The sequence below is a fragment of the Dysidea avara genome, chromosome 4 (genome assembly GCF_963678975.1).
Source record: "Dysidea avara chromosome 4, odDysAvar1.4, whole genome shotgun sequence".
Taxonomy (NCBI): domain Eukaryota; kingdom Metazoa; phylum Porifera; class Demospongiae; order Dictyoceratida; family Dysideidae; genus Dysidea; species Dysidea avara.
Genome location: NC_089275.1, coordinates 45,247,393 through 45,261,710, shown reverse-complemented (window position 1 = coordinate 45,261,710; position 14,318 = coordinate 45,247,393).

The window sequence follows — 14,318 nt, the reverse complement described above, 5'->3', positions numbered from 1 at the left end:
AGTGGTTATTTTAATAGCAGAAGTGCTTTTCAAACAGTTCTTGATTCGTACTGCTGTGTAACGGGTTGAACATAGCCGACAACGAAGCATAATGGATACTTCACTTTTCAGACGATAATTGATATAACTGGGGCATGCGGTATCATTTCTTTCTTTCGGTATGTGTGGATTACAGAGGTGTATTTCGAACAGTTCTTGATTCAAAATGCTGCGTAACGGGTTGATCATAGCTGACAATGAAGCGTAATGGATACTTTGCTTTTCAGACGATTATTGGGGTGCGCTGCACCATTTCAGATGTGGTATGCATGGGTTCAGTAATTATTTACAAAAAAGGTAACAAACAAGTGCACAGAAAAATTTGGTATTTTCAACTAGAGTAGGGACCATAGCACATCAATAAAAAAAAGTTCTGAAACAAGCTGGAGTAGTGCACTATATTAAATCACGGTAAAACAATAAGAAGTGTTATGTGCCTACTGTGCTCAAGATACCATAATGGAAATGCACAGTAGGGATATAACACTTCTTATTGTTTTACTGTGATTTAATATAGTGCACTACTCCAGCTTGTTTCAGAACTTTTTATTGATGTGCTATGGTCCCTACTCTATAGTTGAAAATTCCAAATTTTTCTGTGTACTTGATGGTTAAAAGTATTAACAGTGTTTTAAACTGATTGTGTTTTCCATTGTTTTTGTTCTAAGGGTTGTCTTCATTATATCTGACTCTGCATACATATTTTTTTAATAATATTAATCATATATCATGAAATTTTACCCTCTAGTAGTGACTCAGCAGGTAGATAAGTAAATAAAATTGTCTCATCTGCAGCTGATCAGTATATATGACTTATCTACTAGAGCTCTCAATCTGTATAGGTGCAGGAGCTAAAACTCTTCTGAAGAAAAACAGTGAGGAATCTCTTTCTCCCTCCCATTTGGTATATACATACTTATTACTGCATGCACAATATTTAGAAGTCTACAACTACATTAGCACTTATGATTATTTCAAAACACTGTACAGGATTAATTTGTCATGGCCTACCACTGCATATAGGCAGCTGACATTCCCATGTTACTACTGACCAACCATACACGTAAAAATGCAAGTGGCACCCATAGCTACTAAACATAAAGTCCTTGGGTACCACAATAGATTGTCACATCTAGTTACATACACTAGCCAGCTGTATACTATTCGGTTACCCTGCCTCATGGGTAGAGGTGTGCACACTCAATTGCAAAGTTGTGTAGACCTTCGCCCGTGTAGCTTAGCTACACACACACACACACACACACACACACACACACACACACACACACACACACTCAAACACACACACACACACACACACACACACACACACATACACACACACACACAAGCAGAATCTATAGCAGCCATACGAACACAGCAATTGGAGCAAACCAGCACTGAGATACCAGTGCACCACTCAGGCACTTAAGAAGCAGGACTAGTAACGACTGTCCAGGTATCATTCAGAGATGTTGACTCCAACACTGATAAATAAGACAAGGACAGTTGGGAATTTCTTCACCAGGTACCATTTGATGTTATAGCTGGGTGGGCTACTTCTCCAGATGACACCAGGTTGATAAAAAATACATTAACATTTTCCTACTTAAGAGGTCTCCCCTGGTTGGCACCGAGTGTGGTGCTTGGCTGGAATCCAGGTGGCCTGTGGATCAAGTCACAATGGGTTGGCTTTCTTTCAGCCTGTTTAGGTATTTGTACCATTTTGCTCAGCAAAGGTTTTTGCTTAGGCTCCTAGGCTAGTGGTAAACATCTTGTACAAGCTCTGCTTTCTGTGTTCACCCTCCAGTGCCTATACTGATGAAGTTGATAATAAATATATACTGTAGGTCCCCATTATACAGCTGTGTAGACTGGAACAATGTAAGTAAAGTTTTTTTTTTGCTCAAGGAAACAGCAACACTAAATCGGCATAGCTAAGCATCAAACTTGGAGCCTTTCGATTACCAGGGCAGTGCTCTAGCCACTTGGCTATGCTTCCTCTCCACGCACATGCACATGCGTGCATACACAAGCACATACACACACACACAAGCACATGCATGCGCACCATGTACGCACGCATGCACACACAAAACAACACAAACATTCTGACGTTAAGCTTCCTGTGACTCGAGATGTGACTATTATACTGTAGTCCCATAGCTACACATGGTTTCCTGGCAATGGGTATGGCGTGCGTAGTCACACCATAGATATTAGAGATACTCGAGACCTTAGATACTTGAGAGGTTTTTTTATTTTAAAGATAAAAGAACCAGCCCTAATGGCACACCCATCCACCACTGTAAATCTAAGATGTTCTATTTAAAAAGGTTTTGCCCATACCTACACCTACAGAACTAAAACAACAGAACCTACAGAACAAAGGATAGAAGAGAAGAAAGAAGAGGGGACTTAGACAGCCCCACGGCATCCCTCCCCAGTGCTAGGTCAACTAAGGCTGGAATATGATACTTAAGGGGATGATTGGAGGGGAACAACAACTCCTGATACACATAATGGCGTTCCCAATGAAACAACAGACTTTCTCTAATTTTCTTTACCACTGCAGGATGTTTATCCTACCCTGATGCTTGAACCACTATAAAACCAGAGACGCGATGTGACTATTTTCTTCTTAGGAGGCTGCCGTGCCACCTAAGAAGAGAATAGTCACAGCATAGTGATGAAGGTGGATGCTCACTCAGTCTGTATTGCAAGTTTGAAATCAATCTGAGATTGTATGCTATCTGGCTGGTGGAAATGAAATTGTCGCATTGATAAAAATATGATTGGGCTGTCGCTCCATATGAGAATAGAATAGCTAACTCTTCCTCATAGCATAGTGATGAAGGTAGATGTCTTATCAATCTGTATTGCAAGTTTGAAACGAATCTGAAATTGTTTGCTATCTGACTGATGCGAGGGGTCACCAACGTCCATGCAAACTTCTAAATTGTGTACAAGTGTCCCAATATTTAAGTATTTCAAAACATATCTGTATTATTTCAATAAATATTTCATATATTTATATGTATTTATAATTGGATTTCTCAGATAGTGTACAAGAGTCCCAAGATGTTAGCTACCCCTCGGGCTGGTGGTAATAAAATTGTCGCGTCGTTTTTTTTATGATTGGGCTGATATATTTCACCGCCACCAGCCAGATAGTATACAGTCTCAGATTAATTTCAAACTTGCAGTACAGACTGAGTGAACATCCAATTGTATCACCATGCTGTGAGGAAGAGCTGGCTTCTCTCCTCTCAGATGGCAGGGTAGCCCAAACATAAATTATTGGGATTTTACCAACTAAAGCAACCCTGTGCAACGTATACAGCTAGACCTTTACCCACCACTATGCACGTTTGTTGAGCACAGCAATCCTACTGTAGATAACATTTAGCTAATGAGAACGTTCGATCCTGTCCTGCGGAAGCAGCTACGTATGTTTACGAGACCACGTTTTTAGTGCAAATACCGCAACATGCAAAAAATTACGGTGATTATTTCTCAAACCAAAACGATGGTTTTATAGTGGTTCAAGTATCAGGGTAGTAAGATAAACACCCTGCAGTAGTAAAGAAATTTGGTGAAAGTCAATTTTTTCATTGGGAACCCTACCTAGCTATAGGGAAAAGCCAAGACAGCAGTGAAGCCAACTCATCACGTTACATTAGGGAGTTTTCCACTTGCGGGACAAGAGGAAGGCTAGTCACACGGAAAGGGAATTCCACCTTTATTTGTTGTTAATTACACCCGAGTGTACAGTGGAACCCCTCTAAGACGGACACTATTGGGGAAATGAAATATGTCCTTTATATGGTGGTGTCCTTATTTAAGCGGTTTTCTAAAATTTTTAAATAATCAGTTTTAATGCACGAGATTAGACCAAGTGGAGGAGCAAGATGGGTTATGGTACCATATAAACCAGATACAGTATGATCAGTTTAATAGTAACAGAAGTGATGTTATTGAGCATGGGTTACCAATGGTATGTGGCCTCTACTACACTATCCAGAAAATTAGGCACCACAAAAATTTTATACATGCTCTTCCCATAAAGATTTGTCCGGATTACTCCGTATTTGATTAGTTATCAAGATGGTTTGCTATACAGATAATGTATGTAGTGCAGTTGATTATTATTATTATCATAGATCCTTTATACCATTATCATGCAGTTTATTCTTAAAGTGCACTCGGCTACTATTTTCAGAAGACCAGTGGGTAAGAACATTATGATTTATAACAGCAGTACTTGTATACGCATTCATAAGGCTTCTCGTAGCTTCGGTGCTTTGTAGAATAGGCAATACAGAGACAGTGCTTTCTGCATTAAATGATGCAGTTCGATTGATTGTTGTTAACTGGCAATGAGCCTTTCTTACTTGTGTCCGCGATTAGCGAGGTGTTGTACTGTATCGCTTGCCACACCTGGGAATTGTACCGGTTTACGGAATAGAGAGGTGTCCGCTATTTAGGGAGCATTAATACACACAGGTATTGGAATTTGCATTTGGGACTCGATTAATTGTCCGTTATAAAGAGGCTGTCCGCCATTCAGGGGTGTCCGTTAAGAGGGGTTCCACTGTATAAACAAATCGGATAGCATCGCCACGCTACTGATGGTGCTGTAGTGCAGAACATGTTCAATGTAGTCTGTACAGTAAACAGTTACTACGTAATACTTACGAGATGATAATTCCGAGTCCATCTGGTTACAATTAGAACAGTTCCTGTTAATATTTTTCGAGTACACATATGCCACGCCCATGCAAACCTATAGTTTCCGGAGAGGGGCGGGGTAGAGTCAACAGCAAAAGTGAAGATCACGTGCACACGGTAAATTTCACTTTGAAGTTTACAAAAGTGATTTGTTGGTCGAAATCGTCGACTGTTTTATGCACGTATAATGCTAAACATGTAAAGCATGCAGAGAGGTTGTTAAGGCAAAGAGATGTAGAGACATAATTCTCCCGAGCTGTAGCAACCCCAATATATACTCTAATAAAGTAGTCAATAACTCTAATGGTACAGTCATCTATGAGTAAACACAATATGTTTCCAGGGGCGGATCTAGGATTTATAAAAGGGGGGGGGGCTAACTCAAGGTACTGATCTGTTGGGTAGAGGTGTGCAAAGCACACTTCCCAGCATGCAAAGCATGCTGGAACTAGGGGGGTCTGGGGGCATGCCCCCCCAGGAAATTTTTGAAAAATAGATGCTAAAATACTGCAATTTGGAAACATTTCCACATAAAATTCATAATATTTTCTGCCTGTAGATATTTCATATACTGCCTTTAGATTATAGGTATGGCTTTCTAAAGCATTTTGCTAATCAAAATGTTTGGGTAGGTACAGACAACCAAGTACATGATGCACCCCTCTCACAATTGCACAACACCGAATAGGTGCATGTTAGAATAATATAATGTTGAACGTGGAAAATTTTGAAATTTGAACAATGCAAGATTGAATCTGAGCATTTTCAATGAAAATTGTGTACCTGAATTAAGTATTGCCATATATATTAAATACACAAGTGGATGAATGAAGCCCTTTAAACAAACCAATACACTTCATTGCATATATGTATAGGTGCAGGCAGATTTGGAAAAATTCCTTAACAGAACTAACTACATGTTTCCAGTGAATGTTCTATTAGAGTAGTTAGCTGACTGCTCTATTAGAGTATCTCGATCTTGTACACCTCCAATGCTGATCCGGGTCCTTGTTACATAAACTTTAGCATAAATCCACTGATAATACCTTGGAAAGATGTTTATAAGGTGGTCTTATGAGTATTTGTATTATTAGTGATCATATAATTATGCTAAAACAAAATTTCATTATAATACTCAGCATATTGATCACGTAAAGCCTAATATGAAGGGGGGGGGGGGCTTCAGCCCCCAAAGCCCCCCCCCCCCCCCCACCCCCCTGGATCCGCCCCTGGTTTCTATTTTAATCAGTTATATTAGCTACTAACTACCCACCAGATCAACATTACCACTGGCTGATCTAAACACCCTACAGTACATACTGAGATGTGATGAGAGCATTTTAGAGTATCTTTTATTGAGTGTATATAGCTAGCCAATGTATATATATATATATATATATATATATACATTTTAACTAGCTAGTAGCTGAGTACCTTTTCCCTGCACATTATCCTGCAAGCTGAACTCAACTTACTAGCTACTGGATCCAACCTGATTTGATAATAGTCAAGTTTTAATATACTGGAGCAATGCCAATGAGTGGGCTTGTCCAATCCTTGGTTTTGGAATGCTCAGCAGTTGCATTACGCTTTGCATGTATTGCTTATTTTCTCTTTTTTGCCTTGAGTCTATGGTAACTATTTCGTAGATTGTACATAATTGCATGTGTTTGAGGCATATATGAAATTGTAAGCTTGAGTTCTTAATGGTCTCTCTGTAGGTGTACAAGTGTTACAGCAGGAGTACAGAACTTAATATAGAGCTGGCTCAAGCAAGTTCCATTTCCTGCAGGCTGCTGCTGTTGAGTGCGCTAACTATTATACAAATAGCCTAGACCTCCAATTACGGAAAAAGTTGTTGGTGTATACTGTGCAAAGCTTAGTACCGTGTGTGTTTCTGAACTAAACATGAAGTGGCTCATCAGGAAAGAATTTATAAAATTCATATTTTAAGTTACTAGAAAGAACCAGTGGATTAGTCAATTAATTTGTTCCATAGCTACAAATTAAAGTGGGCATGTGTTCATGCCCATTTTTCAAATGAAACCTTAGCAATACTACATTGTATGGAAGTGTAATTGTATCAAGCAATCAAACAATAGTGCCATTTTATCAGAAAACTTAGAAGAGGTGCATTGAAACCTAGCAAGCAATTTCTACCAAATATGTCTAGCACTAACTTAGGGTCCGCAATCCGAAAAATCAACTTCTACAAATCAACCCGCCTACCATTGTGGGATGTTCATTGTAGTATCCCATAGCTAGATCCACCATGAAACCAGAGGCACGATTGTTGTCTTCACAGAAATATTGGGTGGGGACTATTCTACGGAACGGAACGGAATGATGGACTAAACTATGGAACGGAACGCTTTCTCAAATTGAAGCTTGCAACTTGCCATTGCTGAAACTGCCCTTACGAGTTATCAGTGGCACCTCCAGTGGGTGATTAAACATAAGATAAAAAGAATTAAAGGAACGATTGTGGGTTCTTGTTGGTTGTCATAGTAACGAAGTATTAATTGTGGGATGAGCTGTATCAGTGATGTTCATCCTTGGTTCATCTACGGATATACCAAGAAGGGCACTTTATGTGAGCTGGTTTGCTCATTTTGACTTTAGAAAACAGTCTGGGGCGGCTTTTCAAGTCATATGTCAGTGTACAAATAAAGCAAGCAGGAAGACACTGGTAACAGGAAAGAGCCAGCTGAATTAAAACTTGAAGAATTTTGTGCAGTGTGAGAGGAGCAAATATTTTGGCAGATCACAAAGGGGCTATATTCTGCGAACATCACTGATTGTATGCATGGAGTTATTAACAGACGGTGCATTGGACTAATGCTGTATTCAATAGTAAACTGATTTTTTCTGTTGCACAAATTCAAGGATGTGTCTGACTGCTAGCCTTGAATCAGGCCAAATGCCAAAACTCCAAGATCAACCAAATCTCAATTATAAGCAGGCTAGCTATGCATGTGAAACCATGCCCATAGCCACCAGGCAAATGTGATTTGGACCAAGATGTGTGTGTGTAATTTCAATGTATCTAGTCAGACCGGAAATGGAACACTCACATTAATTACATACCACCTAAGAATCCTAGGATTTCTTAAGTGTAACATTTCACATGCTTCACTTCAAACAAAACAGGTTAAATTTGTTCATCTATTTTCAAGTGATTCCCAGTCCAGCTGCATGGTCCATGAAATTACAGTGGGACCACATGTATTTGTTACAGTGTGGGCTGCTCTGTGTTGGATCTACTCTAGAGTTGAGATTTCAAGGTAGACTGCCAATGTACCGACACTGTTGTAGCATATTTAAGTGGAGGACAAATGAATACAGTAATGCTAGATTATTTAAGTATACAAATTTTTCATAATGAAATTGATATCCCATTTTGGTTTGTACCTCCACTTTGCAACATATTCAAGAACAAGAAGTTACCACCCTTTTAATCTCCAACCGCTGTCATTAAATAACCAAGATCTCACCAGTCCTTGTTTTTTCCATCTACAATTTTGCTTTGGAACAATAATTATCTAAAGGCTCTAATTCATATTTAGTATTTAAATCTGTAATTCACCTTGTTGTGGTTTTACTAATTTTATTCTTCATTTCCTTTGAAGTTGTACAGTATAGGTAAACAAAGATAAATTTTCTCTCCCATCTTATTCTAGGACTGAGAAAAATTTAATTATTTGTATACAGGCTCAAAATTGAGAAAATATAAAGCAAGTGAATTAATATTATACAGTCAGTTTGCTTTTGGATATTTAATGTCTCCAACTGTAACAAAAATTCAATGAATCCATGCATGCATCTCATCGCTGGTTGTCTGAACATTCTGCAAGTGATACCTCACTCAATCAACCATATATTCTGTTTATTAGACTGAATAAAGTCATGATCACCTAGACTTTTCCTGTCACCAGTAACTTTCTAGTTAATTTCTCTGTGGATATTACGCTCTGAAACTGAAGAAATTGAGTGGTCTTCTAAACTATTTATCTTGTCAAGATCACCAGAAGCAACTGACATCCAATCAGCTACTGTATTGTAGTAACAAAACTTGCCTTGGTCATGCAATAAATGAATTGAAGAGACCTGCTTGATATATCAGGTAATAGAACAATGCACTGCATGAAACAGCTATTAATATTTTATTATTATCCTATTCCATTTCCTGGATGAATGCAACTTCAGCAATGATAGCGGCTAGACAAGCTGTAAGTTTTGATTCAGAAAACATTCCATTCTGTAAAATAGACCCCATCCTGGATTCAACTCACTACTCAGGCTAAGATATCTGACATTATGTAGTCCACTATTCTGTTAATGAATCATTGATGTTCACACAATATAGCCTCTTTGAGGTATCTGAATGTTTGCTCCTCACACACTGCACAAAATTCCTTTAGATTCTGTTTAGCCTGACAGAGTTGATTCAGCTTGTCACCATACTTGTTTCCTTTGTAGTGTAGCTATATACTGCCGGATTTATGCCTATTAGAAAGGCTGAGCCCCAGATTGTACATTCTAAAGTCAAAGTAAGCAAAAACAACTCACATATTAGCAAAAACAAGTCATGCATTAAGTTCCCTACTTGATACATCCGAAGATAAACAGTAAGAACTCACAATCGATCCTTAACTGGCTTAAGTTCGTTTTATTTTTCTTGGGGTACGTTTGTTTACCAGCTGGAAGTGCCACCGATAACTTGTACAGCAATAGTAAGCTGCAAGCTTCAATTTGAGAAAGCATTCCGTTCCGCAGTTTAGTCCATCATTCCGTTCCGTTCCGTTCCGTAGAATAGACCCCACCGAAATATTGTTTTCATGCAGTATCTCGCAAGATGCAAACTTTATTCAGTTTAAAATTTCGTGCTCCACAAAAAGGACCGGATGAAACTTGCTACCTAGCCAGATCATATCCAGAGTTGTTGTAGTTGAAAACTACGCTCAGAACTAAGTGATTGATTTGCTAAAAACAGACAAAGAAATACAAAGTTTCGAATTCAAACTGCCCTACCACCCAGGGCAAGAGAAGCCAACTCTTCCTCATAGTGTTTCGATACGATTGGGTGCATAGTCTGTCTATGCTGCTAGTTTGGAAAAGATCTGAGACTTCTCACCATCTGTGTGACGAGCGTCAAATTTTTCTGCAGCATCAAAGAATTGTGTCGCGCTTTCTAGCCATTTCCAGCGCCTCTGCAGCCACAACAATCATCAATTATTGACTAAAACTATGGCAAAAAATGTCACTGAACGTTTGGTAGCAGCGGTTGTCCATTATTATTTCATCCACAGCTTCCAAGCCTCACTCTAAGCTATGCATCAAGGGAGGCAGCAAAATCGTCCAAATTTGACTTAACCTCTCACACTCCACAGCAGCTTCAAATCTTCACTAAATCACCCTACATCACCATTATGCTGCAAAACATTCCAAAACAGACCGAAAAAAGCACAAAATCTTTCATTTTTGATTCGAGCTGGGTGGAGCTGCTGGTATACTGCACAGAGGCGTAGCTAAGGGGGGGCAAGGGGGGGGGGCATTTGCCCCCCCCCCATCACTAAATGATTTTTTTAAAACCTTCGTCACATGTTTACCAGTATTAAACTGACACGCAAATGACTGTAAATTATGTACACTACTACGCGGTATCACCAGGGGTTGCTAGTGAATGCGCACACACAACATTCAACTCGCTCGTGAATCAATCGAACGAAAATATTAGAGACATACTTCTATATTTAGCCTAGATTACTCGCGTGATAGAACATTTTTGAATCTAAATAGAGTGACCCGCTTCTCCGCGGCAGGAGTCACAACTCACAAGTGACAAAGGAAACCAGATGACGCTACGAACCTGCTGCCTACGAGGTGATAAAGTGTTAGCTAAATAAATGTACCAAGTTTATTTTATCGAGTCGATCACACTGGACCTTTGTACGTACGGCAGTGCAGTCTGTTTTTACTTTGTCAGTCAGTCAGGTGGATCATTCAAGCTTACAAGTTCTGCTAGCAAGACAGGTGGGATTTCGTGCAATACATGGCATATGAATTTCGCCGAGTGAAGTGAGTGAATACGTCATTCTGTCGGCAGTGTGCTAGGACTGGTGGCTAACGTAAAGTAACTTCTTTTTGCACTAAAGTATTAGCTCTACCGGACTGTGGATGAATTTGTTGGAGTACAGTTGTGGCACGTGCGATGATGCTCGACGAATAGCTACCTCGATTGGAAGCAGTCAGTACTGAAATAGTTACGTAGCTAGTTATTTAAGCTGTAATAATATATATAACACCGTATGTTGGCTAGCCCACCATTGGGTCATTAGCCTTTTTTGCAATCATGAATGATTTTGAGCGTTTCGTGGGGGTATGCCTGCCCCTCCATCACCTTCTGGCTAGCTACGCCCCTGATACTGCATCATATGAAATCACAGAAACACCAACTGCTACTACCAAACGTTTTGAACCATCATTTATCATCATTCTAAACAAAATTAAGTGACCAGTGTGGCATCAGAAGTACTGGAAAGCACTTTGGTACCATTGAGAGAATCCCTTGAAATGAATTTTGACGTTCTTCACCCAGATGGTGGGAAGTCTCAGATCCTTAACAGCATAGACAGACTATGCATCCAACCTTATCACATCACTATGAGGAAGAGTCGGCTTTTTTTCTTTTTGATTAGCAGAGAGCCCACCTGGGGCATGAAGCTAATTTACAAGTACAATTACAAATATGAATGAATTATAGTATCTGTTCAGCAAAGTTCTGAAACTATCTAATTGATCGGCATGAATAATATCTGAAGGCAATCAGTTCCATTTTCTTGTCTTGGCTGGTAGCTAGGGCAGTTTGAATTCGAAATTCGTGTTTCACTGGCATTTTCTGCTTTTTGAGAGAAAGCAACCCAGTGAATCATTTGTTTATTACTGTGCGTACTTTTTAACTACATTAACTCTAGATAATATCTAGCTAAGCAGCAAGTTTTATCCTGTTCTTTGTGTGGAGCACGAAATTTTAAAAATATTTTTGCATCTTACGAAATACTAAAATCAATATTTCTGTGATGACGACAATCGTGCCTCCGGTTTCATGGTGGATCTAGCAATGAGGTACTACAATGAACATCCCACAATGGTAGGGGGATCGATTTGTAAAAGTTGATTTTTCGGATTGCGGACCCTAACTAACTACAAAAAAATGTAGCTAACATGTGTAAATGCACAATGTGCGAGTCTTGTTAGGCCCCTATTCGGTGATTATTAGTTTCTCATCCAGCCTTTCTAATTATTATGATGCGGGCGGGAGGGTATTACCATTATGCCATTATTTTATAATATTAACACACTGATGTACAGACCTTGTCCAAATTGTCTTTCTTTCTTACTACAAACATTTCCTTTACCAGCTGATTCTACTTTTCGTGATCACCAACTGTTTTTCGATAGTCAACTGAAAGCCTGCTTTGATGAAGTCGATAGAGCACGATTACAACTGGCACTGCAGCAATTTGCTAAGGAAAACAACAGTTCTCCTGGTGATATATAGCGCATTGTAGTGTTCATCAACAAAAATTGTAACAGTTTGGTATCACGTGTTCTTCTGAGCATGCGCAGAGTAAATAATGGCTTACCATGCGGTAGCTTAAGAAGGATGCGGGCGGTGGATGAGAAACTAATAATCATCAAATAGGGGCCTTATATGCACATTAAAATTAGCCATAGCTTGATTATAATATTGTTACCTTATTGTCAACTACTGTTGATTAAGTAAGCATTAAATAAGGTCTCCAGTTTCTGTTAGGTTAGGTCAAAGCATAGGCGGTGGAGACGGGGGGGGCATTTGGGACACTGTTTGCAAGAAAAGATCGAGATACTCTAATAGAATAGTCAGGATCTGGATAGCAGTCACAGTATTCAGAGAAGCAGTGTAGCAAATTCCTTAGCTACGTATGTGTAGTTATAAATAAGGAGTTGTAGGAGAGCAGCTATAATCAGCAGACTGTAACCTTTTTTTTTTTTTGGTCTTCAACTTACAGCTGGCCTGGCACCCTCACTCTTTGGCCTGCTCCACCGCCCCTGGGTCAAAGGCTGCAGCTGTCAGACCTTCAGTGCTAAGTTCTAATAATAATAATAATATTATTATTAATCTCCCTCACAGTAATAAGTGGACAATTGTGACCAGTTCACAGCTAGGCCCTATAATATTATTATTTCCATTATCGTGATAAATTATCAGGGGCGTAGGCAGGATTTCCAAAAGGGGGGTTCTGCCCTAAGTATAGAATCTCCACAGCGGGGGTCTGGGGCCGTGTACACGTGTAAACTAGTGATGGGCGATATCAGGATTTTCAGAACGATACGATATCGATACGATATTGACTAAAATTGACCGATATTGATACTTTTCGATACGATATTGTAACATTATTTGTTCATGTAAATTGCCAGTTTTCTTACATAATTTGATAGTAGGTAGCTATAGCTATACACAATGGAGATTCCCCGCCCACATACACAAGAGTAATAGTGATTTGAAAATTGCTGAAGGTAATGGAAAGCTACAATTAACAATTAAATAAGCTAAAATGCATTTTAAAATTAAATTCAGATCACGTGATGTATCGTATCGAAATATCGGATTCTGTAAAATATATCGATACTTTTCAATATCAGCAAAAAATCAAACGATACGATATAATATCGATATATCGCCCAACACTAGTGTAAACATGTGTATTCTTATAAATTCATTCGCAATAGCGAGTAGAGGTACTTGAATTCCTCTGCCTGAAGACCTGTAGCTACCCATTTCAGTGGATTTGTGTAAGTTAATTCAGTTCTAGTTAACCAGTATCACGATTTAAAAAACTTAACTCTGAAAAGGGGGTTCGTCCGAACCCTTTGAACCCCCCCTGGCTACGCCCCTGATTATATACATGGTCTGCTTGAACTGTGAATGCTATTTTAACAGTGAATAGCATTGATATTCGAGGACATAATAAAGACTGCTTCATAGAAACTGTTGACTCCTTGAGCACCACTACAGCAAGAACACTGAATAAATGGAGAAGTATTTATTAAACCGTGTACACACCGACTTTTTTGTAAACATTATCAGTGGTTACTAGGGCTGGGAGATTATATCGATTGTGGGATTAATCATGAACATTGTGATGTTAATATGAGGTATGTATAAATAATCGTGATGTTGTATCCCTAAAATCTGTGGACCAGAGGATTAATGATCATATTTACCAGATCTAGACCCTTTCCCTTATGCCACCTGCAATGAAAAAAGTGGTTTGGCTACCTGAAGGCTATGCTGCAAGACTACATGCTGTATTTTTGCACTTGTTTTATGGATTGTAAGCTTATTATTTGCAGTCCCTATTTCTAGGTGGCTTGTTTTTATATTCTTCTGCAGCTGGTTATATTGTGTGACCGGATTTTGGAAAATCAGTCTTAATGTCAAGCATGAAACAATTAGAACTTTTCAATTTGCTGTGTCACCATTATGACAGTTATGCACTTGT